At 37.2% G+C, this 17,907-nt stretch overlaps 1 long non-coding RNA gene across 1 annotated transcript in view; it reads right to left on the bottom strand.

Annotated features, from left to right (window-relative positions):
- Positions 1–517: 517 nt before the first annotated feature.
- Positions 518–17,907, bottom strand: part of LOC118162875 — an 81,287-nt gene continuing 63,897 nt past the window's right edge. Inside the window, exon 2 of the long non-coding RNA XR_004748689.1 lies at positions 518–1,703. This is a non-coding gene — a long non-coding RNA (uncharacterized LOC118162875). The remainder of the gene's footprint in view (positions 1,704–17,907) is intronic.

The following is a 17,907-nucleotide window of genomic DNA, read 5'->3' on the forward strand; positions in this document are numbered from 1 at the left end:
GGTTGTCATTAATCTTATTTCATTCTCTGTTCCTGTAAATTTCAGAATTTCAGATGTTTACACTGTCTTTAAAAAGTAACTGTCTCATTGCATCTCTGTACCTCTTCAATGAACTTGTGTGTTAGCTACCGGAGAGCAGAGAAAGAGAGCACCTTTTCATCATCATGCACTCCTAGCATAACCTGAGACAACGACTGGGATTAAGTCAGCATTTGTAAACATGAAAGAAGATTAAGAACCTAAAGTGGGAGTCAAACCAAAGATCCTTCTGTTTTAGCATCCCGCCTCCAGCAGTGGCCAAACACAGGTGCTCAGGGAGGGCCTTAAGAACAGTTAAAGTCTGCTGCCTCCAACTCCTGCAGTTTGGGTAATTCCTGGTCAAAAAATATGATTCTTATGTAATTAATAATCTTTAGTATTTTCCATTCATGAACTTGACCAACCTCCACTTAAATCTAAGCAAATTTTAACTATAGACATATTGTCTTCATAAAGACTTTCATGGCTTATTTACCAATTATAGAAATAATTGTTTCTTTTTCTATGGTAGTACGTAAATTCCATGACAAACTAAGACACTACACAGTTGCTGAAGCAGGTTTGGAAGGAGCATGCAATGTATTAATTGGAGAAGAAATATTGTTAGATTTAGCTATAAAATAGAACTCTCAAAAATACAATTTTCAATTATATGGATATAATGCATGAGAGAAACACATTGCAGAGTAAATAGAGCAAGATCACAGAACCTCTGTGAAACAGAACCTGTATATACTCATGTGTCTGACTTGATGACTGAATACTTCTGGTGCTTAATATATTCATGCTATTTCCTATGTGACACTTGCAGTTTTTACATGGACAATAAATTCAAATGCAAATAAAAATATGATGTATACATTAAGATGAACTTGAGATGCATTATTTCTATGTATTCTTTTTTGAAACTCAAAGAAAACACAAAGAAACACAAAGAAATAGCATCCATATAAATGTAAAAGTGTAAGTGATAATAGTCAAGTATTTAAAATAAAATAACCTTTCCTCTTTAAATATATTTATATGTGTATATTTTAAATGAATGAAAGGTGTAGTCTTCATGCCACTGATAGAACTAGGGAAACTGACTGAGAAACAGAGTTGTTTGCCCACTGCTGTATGAAACAAACAAAAAAAAACAAAAAACAACAACAACAACAACAACCACAAGAGAAAAGCAAGAAAAAAAGTATTGACTTGCATTTCAGACTCAGTGTCTTCACAGTACCAGATGTGAACCTCTCTCCTTAGCCAGGTACATTCTAAATTATTTTTCCCAAAGTTAAGCTATGGGTCAGATTAACTGAAGTAAACCTTTTGCTTTAGAAGATAGCAATTTAGATAATGGGGAAGGAAGTTCTGTGTTGGTATACACTGACACTTTTTCTTGGTCCTTAGTGGAAATATGAAATACATAGAAATAATGCATGTGTTGTTTCTATATATGTCTTGTATGTACTTCTTCAGCTTATTTTAGTTTATTTATGTGTCTTTTTGAAGGCTTTAAGTCCTTTGTCCCTCTTCTTTAAGGTTAGCCTTGTTGCCGAAGGTCTGTTTGATAGTCTCTTGGACCTTCACTCACTGTCTTGGTGAAATCTCCAACAACATACGAAGAACTTTGTTTGGTCCCAGATCCTGAGCTTATTTTCTTCTGTCTCTTTAACCTGAAATGATTTAAAAAAAAAAAAAAAAAAAAAAAAAAAAAAGTGTGACTAAGTGTAAAAGCCAGTTTAAATTTAAAACAACTGCAGATCAAATTTCTTCTAAGAAAAAGTTTCAGTAGGAGACTGATAGAATTTAGATGAGACAGAATCTTTCTGTCTTCTGTTAACTTTATATTATACGCTGGATGCTTTTTCAACAGATTCTTTTATAAAGAAGAAAAAAGCACAGGGTTTCAGAGCAATTACTTAGAATTGTCTTCCACTGTGAAGTAGGCTGCACTTGCTTCCTTTGCTTCTGATGACTAGGATTCATTATTTATTGATTGACAGTTCTGAACTGCAGTGCCATTGTTATTCAAGATACATTTAAAACACTCACATCTAATTCTTAAGTCTTTTTTTTTTTTCTTTTTTTTTTGAATAATTGAATGTGGAGAATAGTGAAAAAGACAAAGTCCAGCATAAAAGACTTCTACTTCTATTAAACAAATAGCAGTAGGAAGAGATTATTCACAAAAGGTAATCATTATAAAGAACACTGTTAAAAGATAGCCATAATGAAATATATATTAGTTTTTGCAAATCTTGTTTTGATATATCCCATTTTCAATAACAATGTGCATAAAATAACAGGAACATCCACTCAGGCTGTGCACCAGAAACAAGCTGCTATGCTCTTCAGCATTTAGAGCACAGTGAACCGATACTCGATAGCTTTGCATAGAACATAGATTTATCAAGATTTATGAGCTCTAGCACTGCCCAAAGTAGATACACTACAAACTGATCCAAGATGACTGTATGTTAGAATAGGTAAATCTTGCGAGACCTAAACTGTTTATTACTATTACTATTATCTCATCCATAATTAATTTAAAATTTTCTGTGTTTTAAACTTACAGGCATATACCTCAAATTCTGTCCATATGATGTCCGTAATTTCACTGAAATCCTATCACAAACCACAATGCAATTTCTATTTTTTTTTCTTCTTTATGTAACTTGAACAGGTTTTTAGAAAGGGAAATTAACAAACCCAGGTGATTAGTTTTGAATCTGGGAACCTAAAAGTTTTGGGAACAATGACTAACATGCCAAGGAACCTGGAAGTTTTCAGCAAACTGTAGAATATTGTGAACAGCAATTACTCCTTTGTAGCTGTAACCCAGTTCCTGGCAGTGTGAATGGATCAGTCATGCTACTATGCATACATATCTAATAATATGTCTTTTTCTTAGAAAATAAGTTATCTCATTATTTTCTTGGGAAAAAAAAAAAAAAAAAAAATCATCCTGGGTTAAAAAGTACAAAAACCTTAAAGTCAGCATGGCAATGAAATTGTTTACAACATCAAAGACCCCATGGTGATACTATCTGCTGATGAACATACCCACTAATCATACAGATACAGACAAATTGCCAAGCCCTACATCAGTGAGAGTCAATAAGCTGCCAAATTCTTCACCCCATTGGATACACTAGACTAGGCTGATCAGAAAATTAACTTTCATTTTTAAATTTCTCCAGATTTTTTTTTGAAACAGATTATTTAAGGAGTTTCCCTTTTAATTAGTGATTAAAATTAAAATTTCCTAATTAAAATTTCCTAATTTCCAAATATAACTTTGACTTATTAAAAATTGTAGATAACTCCTATTTAGTAATCCTTGTTATTAAAAATACTTCTGCGAATATGTTACTGAAATGTCATTTATTGTTCCATCCTTTTCTATTCATTTTGCTAATCTAAAAACATTAATATATGTTTAAATCCTTAAAACTGGCATCTGAAAGAGTTTTATAGTAAATTTAAGGAAACTAGAAGGATTTAAAATATATTAACCATAGCTGATAGTTGTAGCTTTGCCTTGTTGGTTGTAACCTTGCCGAGGAGATCGCCCCCGGGGCAGAGGTGCTCTGCAGTGGAGCGGGGGATCGGGACAGGCAGGGCTATTTTCCCGGCATCGAGGCCACTCGAGGCAGCCGAGGGAGCCACCAGGACCCGGCAGCCCTCGTGAGGGACGCTGATGAGGGGTAGGTGGAGCCAGCAGCGCCCCCTCCCCAGCCCTTCAAACACAGCCCCTGGGGAGCGCGAGCAACCAGGACGGGCAAACAGGGCGGGGCACGTCATAAAGGCAGGAAGCGTCAGTTGGCACGGCAGTTCGAGCAGGGAGGGCCGAGCAATCCCCCACCCCTAAGAACACCTCAACCGACAGCTTTCGACCACTAGCTAGGCCACTATGGTCCTCGCTAGGCAGAGAGCTCGCGCTAGAAAGTCTGTAGCCACCCAGACAGACTGCCCACTCAAAAATGCGGCAGTGCAGGTCTCTGGATGTAGGGAATGTCAGAGCCTGCTGCTGTCATCTGAGGGAGGCAGAGATACTGTGTGTATGAGGTGCGAGCAGGTGGACGACCTGGTCCTCCTGGTGGCAGAGCTCAAGGAGGAGGTGGAGAGGTTGAGGGCCATCAGGGAGTGCGAGCGGGAGATAGACTGGTGGAGCAACTCCCTGCAAGGCCTGAAGGAGAGGCACCGGGGTGAGAATCCCCTAATGGGGGTGGACCCCCTGCCCGGTCGCTGTCAGGCAGAGAGAGGGGATCCAGGAGTGGAGTAAGAGTGGAGACAGGTCCCAGCTCGGCGTTGCAGGAAACTCCCCCCACCGCCTGCCCCACCTTCCCAGGTGCCCTTATGCAACAGGTTTGAGGCCCTGGAGCTCGAGAGAGCGGTAAATGAGGGTGTGACAGAAAAGTTAACCAGGAAGCCCAGGGCGAGGAAGTCTGCTCCACGCCTCAAGACTGCTCCCACCAAGAAGGAGAGAAGGGTGATGGTGGTGGGCGACTCCCTTCTCAGACAAACGGAGGGCCCTATCTGTCGGCCTGACCTTACTCGTAGGGAAGTCGGCTGCCTCCCTGGGGCCGGGGTCAGGGATGTTGCCAGAAAGCTTCCCAACCTGGTTCGCCCCTCTGATTACTACCCGCTACTGATAGTCCAGGCTGGCAGTGATACCACTGATGAGAGAAGCCTGAAAGCTATCAAACGGGACTTCAGGGGGCTGGGACGGTTAGTGGACGGAGCGGGAGTACAGGTGGTGTTTTCGTCCATTCCTACAGTGACAGGGAATGGTTCAGAGAGGACACGAAAAGCCCACCTGATAAACACATGGCTCAGAGGCTGGTGCCAACACAGAAGTTTTGGGTTCTTTGACCACGGGGCGCTCTACTCGGCACCTGGCCTGATGGCCGCAGATGGGTCCCAACTGTCCACAAGGGGAAAATGGATCCTGGCCCAGGAGCTGGCAGGGCTCATTGAGAGGGCTTTAAACTAGGTAAGAAGGGGGGGTGGGGATGAAACAAAGCCTGTTGGAGGTGTGCCAGGGGGAACAGTGGCAAGGCTGGGGGAGAAGGCTAAGGCTCAACTGAAGTGCATTTACACTAATGCACGCAGCATGGGTAACAAACAGGAGGAGCTGGAAGCCATTGCGCAGCAGGCAGGCCATGACTTGGTTGCCATCACGGAAACATGGTGGGACCACTCTCATGACTGGAGTGCTGCAATGTCTGGCTATAGGCTCTTCAGAAGGGACAGGCAGCACTGAAGGGGTGGTGGAGTGGCTCTCTATATTAGAGAGTGTTTTGATGTCATCGAACTTGAGGCTGGGAATGACAAGGTGGAGTCACTATGGGTTAGGATCAGCGGAAAGGCCAACAAGGGAAGCATCCTGGTGGGGGTCTGTTATAGACCGCCAAACCAGGATGGGGGACAGATGAGGAGTTCTACAGACAGCTGGCAGAAATTGCGAAATCGTCAGCGCTTGTTCTTGTGGGGGACTTTAACTTCCCAGACATATCCTGGAAGCACAACACAGCCCAGAGGAAGCAGTCCAGGCGGTTTCTGGAGGGCGTGGAAGATAGCTTCCTGACGCAGCTGGTTGGCGAGCCTACCAGGGGAGGTGCCCCACTAGACCTTCTGTTCACTAACAGAGAAGGACTGGTTGGAGATGTGGTGGTCGGGGACTGTCTTGGGCAGAGTGACCACAAAATGGTAGAGTTCTCGATAGTTAGGTGCGTGTGTCAATCTGCTCGAGGGTAGGAAGGCTCTGCAGGAGGATCTGGATAGGCTGGGCCGATGGGCCGAGGCCAACGGTATGAAGTTCAACAAGGCCAAGTGCCGGGTCCTGCACCTGGGGCACAATAACCCCAAACAGCGCTACAGGCTACAGGTGTGTGGTTAGAAAGCTGCCTGGCAGAGAAGGACCTGGGAGTAGTGGTTGACAGTCGGCTGAATATGAGCCAGCAGTGTGCTCAGGCGGCCAAGAAGGCCAGCAACATCCTGGCTTGCATAAGAAACAGCGTGGCCAGCAGGTCCAGGGAAGTGATTGTCCCCCTGTACTCGGCTCTGGTGAGGCCGCACCTCGAGTACTGTGTTCAGTTTTGGGCCCCTCGCTACAAGAAGGACATGGAGGTGCTCGAGCGAGTCCAGAGAAGGGCTACAAAGCTGGTGAAGGGTCTGGAGAACAAGTCTTATGAGGAGCAGCTGAGGGAGCTAGGACTGTTTAGCCTGGAGAAGAGGAGGCTCAGGGGTGACCTTATTGCACTCTACAGGTACCTGAAAGGAGGCTGTAGCGAGGTGGCAGTTGGTCTATTCTCCCATGGGCCTGGTGACAGGACAAGGGGGAATGGGCTAAAGTTGCACCAGGGGAGGTTTAGGTTGGATGTTAGGAAGAACTTCTTTACCGAAAGGGTTGTTAGTCACTGGAATAGGCTGCCCATGGAAGTGGTGGAGTCACCATCCCTGGAGGTCTTTAAAAGGCGTTTAGATGTAGAGCTTAGGGATATGGTTTAGTGGAAGATTTGTTAGCATTAGGTCAGAGGTTGGACTCGGTGATCTTGGAGGTCTCTTCCAACCTATTCTGTGATTCTGTGATTCTGTAAATTACATCTTGTTCCTCTAGGAATACATACTACATAAAGCAGTAAGAGAGTTTCATTCTGACTTCTGTTTCCTAATGAAACTAATACAGTTACAGTAAAGAAAACAATGAACACATGAAATGGTATTTTTAAATTATTTATACAAAAGAATGCAAGCTTGCCAGAAATCACTAGCATATAGACTAACATATCACTACAATCTTTAAAAGTCTAGTCAGAGTCTGTAGTGAAACACAATATTTAAGAGCATATATTGACAAACTAGAGTACAAGAACAGCCTGTCATTTCCACACCAGTTTGCAACAATCCTCAAACATTTCCTGCTAAGAACTTCTAACATCAGTGCTCTGTATAAGAGAATTGTATACTGATGAATACAATTATACAATGTATACAATTGTATACTGATACATACAATTATACAATACTCATCAGTATGAGTAAAAAGAGAAAGCCTAATGTTATTTAGTAGAAATATTTTGTAAATTAATATTTCTAATTTGCAGGAAAAAAAAAATATCTCTAAATATTTTGAATCTTGTCTCTTTTATCCCACTGAGCTGCTTTTCACAACTCTATGTTTAAACAGAGCAAGGGAATTAATCTTGCATGTGTTTTGCTACAGACCTGGATAAATCCAACTATCAACAAACAAACAAACAAATGAGAAGACAGGCCACATTAAAAAATTGAATAAATATTTGATATAAAAAAAATAAGGAAATCTTTACTGGTATCCTGGAAGTGGTGGGGCAAGAAGTTGTCCAGTTGTGTCCCTCAGCCACATGGCTGGTGTTAAGGGCACTAGGGAACCAAGTGAAACAGGGATAATATCTGCTTCCACCTCCAGTGTTTTGGGGCTCCATCATGTATGCAAGGAAGCAGTTGACTGCACATGTGCCCACCCTGCGTGTGCAAAGCACTGTCAGCTCTGCAGTTGCTTTAGCACTTTGTTAGGTCAGTAGAGAGAGAGACAAAAGCTATTTGTACAAGGAAGGACTACAAAACTGTGTTCCAGGTTATTGCCCAATAGGGATCATTGGAGAATAGCCTAATAATAAGAGAAATATGCAATTGCTCATGGTGGGAAGCTGGAATTAAATACTTGTCTTTTGAGTTCCAGACAATTAAGCAAAACAAAAAGGACAAAAAAAAAAAAAAATCCTTTTCCTAGCAGAAGAAAAATATAACGTGCTATCAAAGTCAGCTAACAAAATCATGGAAATACCCAGGCATATAAAGAGGCACAATACCATATGTCCACCAATATCTTGTACAACAGGAACATTAAGAAAGCCATTAAGATAGTGTCCCTATTGTGCTCAGGTACACAATAACATATGGTACATTTCCTGCTTCACTGTGCATTTCCCTGCTTTTGCTGTTTAGCATCACTGATTTAGCGTCCAATTAATAGAGTGTAAGTGTATATTTTTCTGCAGAATATCTTAAAATTCTTCATTGCTGCTTAAAATTAATGTTTTAATGCAACTGTATAATAAGTATTAATATAAGGAAGGATTTATTCCAAAACTTAATTAAATGAGGGTTCTATATAAAATTATTTTAAGGTAGCTACACATCATTCTAAAATTATTGCTAATTAAGTCTTCACACAGTTTGCTGTAACAATGCCACAGTGAAGTACTACAAGGTCGTTGTCTGCTTTAATCAATGAACACTGCCTAAGGATAATGTGGATATATCTCAAGAGTGTAGACTAGAGGCATAGTAGTAAGGAACTAATGTAGCAGTGATAAAAAAAATGCAACAAGAAATATAAACTGATAAATGTCCACATGCATGTGAAGTGAAAGGAGAAATATCATGTTGTCTGAAAGATCTTTCTCCTTCATGGATATCTATATTCAAAATTATGAATATGATTAAGGAATCTAAGAATTTTCATAAATAATATGTAACCCATTTGAGATAAATTGTCTCTCTCTTTGGTATTTACAGATTCTGCACGCCTTGTAGAAGAGCTGAACATTCCCACCCAATCTCAATCCTACCAAGTATCCTATGTGATTTCAGAAATCCTAAAACAAACAAACAAACAAATACATGAATAACAAATATTACTTTCTCAAAGGAATATTGTTAATTACTTTATCTGTTTGCCTTCCTGAAACATTCATATATTATTTTATGAGTTTGTTATAGAAAATTAAAAAGAAAATTAAAATAATAATAATAATAATAAAAGTTGTCAAATGTTTGCATCAGAAATGTTTACATCAAAGAATGGACTAGATCAAACAACTAATATACCAAATATTTAATTTTCAAAGATAAAGAATGAAGTTTCACATACCAATTAATAAAACTCAGTATCCAGATACACTAGGTTTTGACCTCTACAGTTTCACCTATGATAGTGGCATTGCTCAGTACAACAGAGAAAACATGCAGAGTTTATTTACAAGAGTGGATGGAAAAAGATGGGATCTCTGATATGAAAACGAGGATGAAGAAATAAAATCATTACAAACTCTAGTAAGTATCTTCCTTTTTATAAACTGTACTTCAGTTTTAGACATTTATCGATGTCTAAAAAAAAAGTAATATTCTAAGTGGAATTACAGATTCCTGCCCAAATCATAGGAACATTTTAGTTTCTGATTTAATTAAAACATATTTGTTATTTAGTATTACAGGGCTGTTATAAACGATGGGTATAACATATGGATATTCAGTTAGGTTTCATACCTTTAATGGATGGAAATTGCCTAAACCCTGGGTAAACTCTTCTGCTGTGTTGATCCAATCTCAAAAAAATACTACATGGGCTTTCAAGCTATGTGACATTTTCTTCATGTTTAGCTTCCTTTGAGAATCATGAAACTCTAAATGACATACTTCTGTATTTCACATTCAATTTTATTTATTTAGTTAGTTATTTTTATTCCATGGAAGTCACGTACAAATTAGGATTTTTTACTTTTATTACAAGATTATTGTTATTGTTTGTTTTTTTTTTTGCCCATGTTTATTTTGCCATATAAAAATATCACCTTTTAACTTTCAAAATTCTTTTGAGAATGAATTTTCCTGATTCATTTCTGTCTTGTGTATTACAATGGCTACTACAAAAACTTCCTAAACAATTACTTTTAATATTTCGTCTAAGGTTGAACATGAAAAAATATATATTAAGTAGTACAAGTCATCCAGAAAGTCCTTTTAGAAAGGCAGAGGATGAGCATTATGTAGTGAACATGTAACAGAGAAGGACTCCTTCAAACACTTATTCATAAATTCAGGTTTTGTTACCAGTGAGGTTTTCCAAAAGAAGAATCATTCCAATTTATAAGAAAATAATTTTACTATCTTGGAACATAAGAATTAAGATGACCTTACAAAATGTTTTGCTTAAACTATTCTTCCTTAATTCTCAGGTAATCTCATATTTCTGCTCAGTTGACTTTACATAATAGCTTCTTTCTCCAACTTTATATCTTAGTCTGATCATACCGGCTACTGACATGTCTTTAGAAATAATAATAATAATAAAATTGCCTTTCTGAAGAAAATATTTCAACTACACAATAGAAGAAAAGATGCATCCAATCTCCACCTCAAAAAGAACACAAGAAATAATTTCAGTTTTTAGATAACTGACAGTAATCTTTTCTGACTTTGGTTTTTAGAATATTCTGAATCTACCAGAATGAACAAAAAAAAGTACATTTTTCACAACATGCTTTAAAATGATTTCTTTTTTCCAAGTTCATCATTATTTATGAAATATTTACTGAAATATTTATTGGTAAGGAAAACAATCTAAAGCCTATCTGGGAAAAGCAGAAGCTGTAAGTAGATATAAGACGTAAGTAGGTAGTATAAGACTTATTTGTATAATGTGCTCTAATATTTTGTTATGAAATGGCTTCTTATTTCTAGCCACTGTAATTTTTTCTAGCCTTAAAAGATAGTATCAGTAATACACTCAGTTGTCTTCTATGAAGTGTGATTGGCATGAAAGTTTTTTTTTTTTTTTCATTTTTTTTCTTAATAGCAGAAAAAAAAGGATAAGAAAGTACACTTGGTACAAGCTCTTTTCTCATTCCTCTTTTATACAGTAATTCACTTTCTCCAGTAGTAGTATTTTCACCTGCATAATCTTACGGCCAATAAAAATCATGATCATTTTCCTTCCCAGTAATTATATGCTTGCCAGCTTCAATTTATTTCCATTTACCCTTTCAGAATTCTTAACTTTTAACAGTTGTTCAACATGCATCTTCATTACTACGCTCTTACTTCTTGCAAGTATGAAAAGTAGTCAACTAAGTAGCAGATATTAACTTTTATTATTATTATTATTATTATTTCCTTATCCACCTTCTATTCTCTGTCAAAATTTATCTCAAAATTTGTTTCTACTGTAGAGTATCTCAAGTATAATGTCAAGTAGTTTTTTTATGTACTTTTTTTTTTTTCACATTGAAAACATTACACTACATTAACATTTAAACAGAAAATGAAGTTCTCTTCAAAACAGGGGAAAAGAAACATGTACATTTATCAAATTACACTGTTTAATTCCTGAGAAAACATACTTACAATGCAATATCATTCAATATTATGCTTCCCATAGATTCTACTTTTTGAAATTGCTTTCTATTCATTGAATTAAAATTATATGAGAGTTCTTGGAAGCACTAAGGAGTTCTGCCATACAACATGTTCTGCCTTGGACCATTGCCCAAAACAGACTGTTAATCTTTGACAGTATTAACATCTTATATCTCTCGAACCAGTCTCAGTAGAAACAGATACTGTGCATCATTGCAGTACTGTGATTACAAGATTTGCAAGAGTGAAAGCATTTATTTTTATACTTGCAAGGTTGAGAGATAGAATGTGAACTTGCACATTACAATTACTTATTCTGCTTACTTTCACTCTTCCCAGCTTCAAATCCTGGCATGATAGAAACTGCTATCTCACTGTTAAAGACTGCATGTAACTAGAAAATTATCTACTGAGAAGATTGAGCCTCAACTTTCAAATATCACAAAGCACAAATCTTTAGCTCCATCGTTTGTCAAATTTTGGCCGCAGAAATCATGTGGGAACTGAAGTGAAAAGGAACAAATGTTGATGGTAATCTGTGATACTGAACATTTCATTATCTTAGGACCCACCATGTATGATAAAATAGTACAAGTGCTCTCAGGACCAGTAAAATTATCTTAAGCATGTGAACAGCAGGGAAAAGAAAAAATCCCTAAATTACAGCAAAACAGATAAAGACACTGATGTTTCATTTATTTACCAGAATGTTAAAAAAATTGGTACTTGCCAAATGCAATGTTTTGGTTTCATGGTGGGGAAAAAAAAAAAAAAAAAAAAAAAGTTTATTTTTTTTTTTCAAACAGTGAGTTTTTCAGTAAGAAAAGATTCATGAAGTTTTCAACATCACAATTACATCCATAATGTGTCTAATTCACAATACCATTTGGTATCAGTTAACATATTATTTGCAAACTCCTTTGAAAAGTCTAATTTTATTGTGTCTGATCATAACAATGCCAGGACGCAAGCTGGTTGCATTTCTGCAGTGTAGTTTCTGTTACTCCTCCAGCATCCAGAACTGTTGTATCAAAAATGATTGAAAATATATCTTTGCTTCATACTTTTAGGATTCTTATTAACGTGTTGTCCAGAGTTTCAGACAATACCTTTTGGAATCAGTCAATATGTTCTGCCTGAGTAGTCTCTCAAGGCAGATTTACAGAAATGAAACCCTCAATTGTTTTCATCGCCCTTTGATATACTGTCTCCCATATGTCCATGGCTTTCTTGTACTGGGGGCCCAGAACTGAACCCAGCATTCCTGATGTGGTCTTTCCAGTGATGAGCAGAGAGGAAGGATCACCTCCTTCAACCTATTGGAAGTGCTCATCCTAGTGCTGTGGGCTCTCACTGCTGTGAGGGTTCATTGATGACTCATGGTCAACTTGTTGTTCAACATGACCTTCAGATTCTTTCCAGTCTGTCAGCCCTAAGCCTAAGCCCTAAGCCCACATGTTACTGTTCCTTCCCAGTGCAGGACTTAGCATTTGCATTTGAAATTTATTAGGTTTCTATGTGCCATTTCTCCATCCTGTTTAGTTACCTCTGAATGGCAAAACAGCTACCTGGTCTGTTAGGACCTGTTCTTCCTTCTTTCATAGAATCACAGAATGGTTGCAGCTAGAAGGCAATCGGTTGGAGGTCATTTCATCTAATCCCCTGCTCATGCAGGGCCACCTGGAGCCAGCTGCCCATGGACTGTGCCCATTGGACAGTCTCCAAGGAGGGAGACTCCATAACATGTTCCAGTGCTTGGTAAAGCACAGTAAAGTGCTTACTGACGATTAGATGTAAATTCTTGTGGTTCAGTTTGCATTCATTTCTTCTTGCCCTGTCACTGGGCACTGCACACACACACAAAAAAAGCCTGTCTCCATCCGCTTTGCAACCTCCACCTCCCCTTTCAGGTTTTCATATACATTGATAAGATCCCCACCGAAACTTTTCTTCTCCAAGTGAAACAGAACAAGTTATTTCAGCCTTTCCTCATAAAAGAAGTACTTTGTACATGTGAGGCTTGTTTCATTTGTCTGAAGGAGACCTCATCTACTTCTTCCTGATCAGACAGTCGCTAGCAGACACCCATCTCAGCATCACCCATATTGGTCTGCTTACTAACCGTGACAAATAAGCTCTCAGATGGCTCATGATCTGTCCCTAGTCAGAGCTTCCCACATTCCTACTGTTTTCTCTCATACAGGACAACTCTCCCTCTGTCCTGTCCTGTCCTTCCTAAAGAGATTGTATCCAGACATTGCAGTGTTTCAGTCATGTACACCATCCCACTGCATATCTGTGATCCCAATAAGATCACAGCCCTGAGAGACTGCACACAGAGATCTAATTCTTTCTTTGTTCCCCATGTTGTGTGCACAGGTGCACAGCCACTTCATATGGTTATCCAGTTGTCCTGATTTCCCCCATCCTCTGTAATGTTGTCCTCTCAGCACTGTTTTATTTCACAGTATCATAAAAACACAGATTATGCCTGACCCTCTTTCAATACAGTTGTAGGTTTTGAAGCTACAGTCCTGGGGAAGACCCAGTGAATCTCTTCATTGTTTCTGATGCTGAGCAGTCTAGTGACTGCCTCCCACAGCTCAATTAACAATTCAAATAATATGCAATTGATGCAACTGAAGGTTAATTTTACACTTTAATTTTACATCTGTAATTTTACTTTTTAACTTCCAGTGAAATAAAGGTCTCGTGTTTTGCAAATTCTTGCTTTCAGAAGCAACACAGAAATTTTCTTTTTTTCTTTTTTTTTTCTTTTTCTTTTTTTTTTTTCTGGTTTTAGTCTGTATAGATTAATTTTATTACTGTTGAGATTCTCTTTCTGGCTGTCACTTTATAATTCCTCAATATTGTTTATCTCTAAATCTTTCACTACTTCCAAAGATCAAATATTTCAGACTATTCTTCACATATCTGAAAACCTCTACTATTCAAAATATTGTTGCAATTAAAAAAAAAAAAAAAAAAAAAAAAGTTAATCTTTCTTTTTATGGCATCAAAAATTAATAGAGTATTGGACTAACGTAATATGAAGCTCTTCTGTGAACAGAAATAGAATCTTTTTTTTTTTTTTTATGATGATGATCAGGCAGAGTTGATTCAATGTATTCCCTTTATTTCCTGAAAATTATGAAATTAGAGTAAGCATCATTCTTCTGGGATTAGAAATAAAAGCAAGTTGAAAAATTATCTACATGGTAGATGTTCTTAGATTTTAGGTACGATAATAATGTATTTAAAGAAGGTACAATATCCACATGACAAGTATCTGAACTCTGTTCACATATTCTAAGTACTGGTTTTGATAAATTTTATGCCAAGAAAATCCATCAAACTCTCTTACTTAATGAGAAAAATAAAAAAATGTCAATAATGCAGAATCTGAAAACTGCTAAGATACTTTAATGATGTTGAGAATTAAACAAGGAATGGAGTATAGGTATGTCATTATGCTATCACACTAATCTAAAAAAACATACAAACAAACAAACAAACAAACAAAAAAAAACAAACAAAAAACCATCTTGAATAATGAATACGAGTAGTATGCAATATTTGTTATATCTGAAAAGTTTCACAGAAGGATAAACATTTAAACAAATGTATGGAATAGGTTCCACAAGAGGGTTGACTAAACTAACCTCAGGAGAGGTAAGATAGGATGAGCAGGCACTGCTAAATGTCTCTAACAATATTGAAAGTGGGGAGCATCAGATTAAACCTGCAAAAGGCATGCTGGATGTGACAAAAGGGTAACTTTGAACAGGACACATTTAAATCTTAACAATTTCTTTAGTAGGCTGTAACTAAAACTATACAAGGTCCAGAAAGCCATCGAACAATTTAATAGAATAAATTGCCTTATAAGACTTAAAAGACACCACCTCTGACTGAGGTCCTTGACCTTGATTTTCCTTGAATCTGGCACTGTACGACTGACATGTATGTCTACATGTCTGTTTTGATCTTAACAGTCTTACACAAATCCACTTTTGTCCACCACCAGAAAGAGGATACCAGTTCAAATGGAGCTTTAACTGTCCTGGAAGGACCATTTTTATGTTATGTTCATAGAGGTAATAGGCATATAAAACAACAATTGATTTTTATATATATATTTTTTCCAGGTATATTTAACTTTGTATCAGGAGATATAAATGTGAAATATGTTTTGCCAGGATTTAGAGTACTTATTGCAACTTTTTTTTCCTTTTTTTTTTTTTTTTTTTTTTTTTCCTCCACATGCATTTAAAACATAAAGCCTTACTGACTGTGAAGAAAATTCCAGACATATAAACATGGGTTTCTACTTTACACAAAATTGGTAAAAATGTCTCAAAGTGCAGGAGGAAAGAATGCAGAGTTCAGTCTTTTTTATTTCACGTTGTGATATATTTCTTCCACAGTGGTATTGTGCATACATTATGACTTCACAGCTGAAATTAAGATACAGTTACACCTTTGGAATACATGGGACTATCTTCACCATTGTATTTCATTGCAATGTTAATTTTCTCATTAATTTGATGAATTTAAGCCATTCAGTCAATTAAGAGGAATTTTATTTTCTGATTAAATCTCATCTACTAAAATGTTGAAGTAACATCTCCATATTTCGCACGTAAGAATAAATCCATTAAGATAGTACTGGACTCCAACAAAGCTTGTAAAAGTATATAACTGGATGCATGAAGACTCTTTTGCACCTTTGTTATATATGCTCTATTTTCATACAACATAGCTCATTTGGCACCAGATTTGCAGTGTTGCTTCTCTAGCTCTACATTTTCCCATCATCCCAACAGAATATAGCTCATTTTTTCATATCTTACAGAACCAGCTTTAGCTTTAATCTTCCTTTTTAAAAGGGGCCGTGACACTAGAATGTGAAAGTAGATCTTCTAGGAACTTATGAATATAATTAATCATTCAAATGAATTAATCATTCAAAAAAGAAGGTTTTCAGGACCTTCTACAAAGTGCATTATTGCTTATAAATCCCAGCAGTTGGTCATACATCACTTTCTAATTACTGTACCTCTCATATTACTTGTTACATTCTAAATTTATATTGTGTTTCTTTGTTGGAGCTGTATCAAATAATTTCTTATTTTGAATTTATGTCTTTTGTGAAAAATAACAAGTTTTCTGGTAGTTTAATTCTGGATAGAAGTATTAATTTTCCCCCTAGCTCTCAAATGCAAAAGTGTTTATGCTTCTATATAATTCCAATTTGCTTACTTTAAACATTATTACAATGCAATACAGAATACACATCTAAAATTAAGATTTTAAGAAAAATGGGCAGAAACATTTATTATTGTTAGTTTTTTTTCTGATTGTTTTTGTTTTGTTTTGTTTTTGCATATGACAGTAAGCTCAAATCACTTCAAAAAGACTTTCAGGTAAGGACTTGGTGTATAACAGACTACCCTAAAAAAAGTGTAGGGAATAACGTAATCAACATTTTTGAAAGACTTTTAAAAGAAGCTTTTTCATGTAAATGCTTCATATTAATATCTAAAACCTAAAATAAAGTCTTTCTTCTGGACTCGGGTATAAAATATAATTGAAATATATGCTGAGAAGTGATAAGCACATCTAAAAAATTTAATTAAAGCTCTCAGGAATAAAGAAAAGAACTACTGACACAAAAACTGTCAGGATAAATTATCTGCTGAGGAATCTTCAAGAACTGGAAAATACACAGCTGAGTACAGAAAATGTTTTAAAACGCTTACTGGAGATAATTAGCTAAACTGAGTCATGACACATTTGTAATGTTCAATATAAGGTCAAATACTTGCTCTGATACATTTAGAAAAGTTGAAATTAGAAATGATTTGTAAAAAGACACGACTTTCTTTCATAAACAATAAATGGTGTGTAACTTAAAAAATATATTTGTAAAATCATGCTTTCAGATTATATTGGTTATTAGCATAAAAGCACCTGTCTGCTTAAGTAGCTAGCTAGTAATTCTATTAATCATTCTACAAATGGTATTTTTCTTTAGTGACATAACAATTTCAGGAAAGATCAATGACTCATTTTAAGAACAATATGGTTACACCGTGCCTATTTTGAATCTTATATTTAACAAAATCGTGCATTAGTTCAGGTTAGTTTTCAGAGTAATGCTTTGGTTATCTATACTTTATATAATAACCATCAAGTGAATTCAAACTCATGGGGTAAAAATACTGTGATGGTTTTACTTGGGTGGGCTGCCAAGCTCCACCACAACCGCTCTCTCACTCCCCCTCCTCAAAGAGGAACAGGGAGAAAATAAGATGAAAGGGGCTCAAGGGTTGAGATAAGGACAAGGAGATCGCGCAGTAATTATCGTGACGGGCAAAACAGACTCAGCATAGGGAGATTGTAAGATTTATTGCCTATTAATAACAAGCTAGAGAAGCGAGAAACAAAGGAAAGAAACCAAAAGCACCTTCCCCCCCCCATCCACCCTCTTCCACCTCCTCCCCCCGAGCGGTGCAGGGGAACGGGGGAGTGGGGGTTATGGTCAGTCTATAGAAATTCTTCTCTGCCGCTCCTGCTCAGTTGCTTTCTTCCCCTGTGCTGTGGGGTCCCTCCCACGGGATACAGTCCTTGCTGAATTGATCCGGCGTGGGCTTCCCACAGGCAGCAGCTCTTCAAGAACTGCTCCAGATA

The sequence above is a fragment of the Oxyura jamaicensis genome, chromosome 2 (genome assembly GCF_011077185.1).
Source record: "Oxyura jamaicensis isolate SHBP4307 breed ruddy duck chromosome 2, BPBGC_Ojam_1.0, whole genome shotgun sequence".
Taxonomy (NCBI): Eukaryota; Metazoa; Chordata; class Aves; order Anseriformes; family Anatidae; genus Oxyura; species Oxyura jamaicensis.